Genomic DNA, 324 nt, shown 5'->3' on the forward strand with positions numbered 1-324 from the left:
TGAGCACTTTCATATCACGATAACGATATATATCACAATATAGTTATATTTGCTTTTAATAAAGTTTTTATGATATCAAAGTTTCTGATACACAGAATTTTCATAATTCTTGTCACCACTGTCAATATCACAGAAAAACTAATACAAGCTTAAAAAAAACTCACTGAAGGTAAGTAACTAATCACAAGCAACAGGACAAAAAAAACTTACAATAAATAAACGCTACATACATTGTATAAATTAAAAACACTGCATCGTTTTCAGTGTGTAAATAAAATGTCTTATTATTAAAGTTACAAAAGTGATTTAGTCAAGAGCAGTGAG

Source organism: Sinocyclocheilus grahami, unplaced genomic scaffold, assembly GCF_001515645.1.
Source record: "Sinocyclocheilus grahami isolate Dianchi unplaced genomic scaffold, SAMN03320097.WGS_v1.1 scaffold548.1, whole genome shotgun sequence".
In the NCBI taxonomy this organism is placed as follows: domain Eukaryota; kingdom Metazoa; phylum Chordata; class Actinopteri; order Cypriniformes; family Cyprinidae; genus Sinocyclocheilus; species Sinocyclocheilus grahami.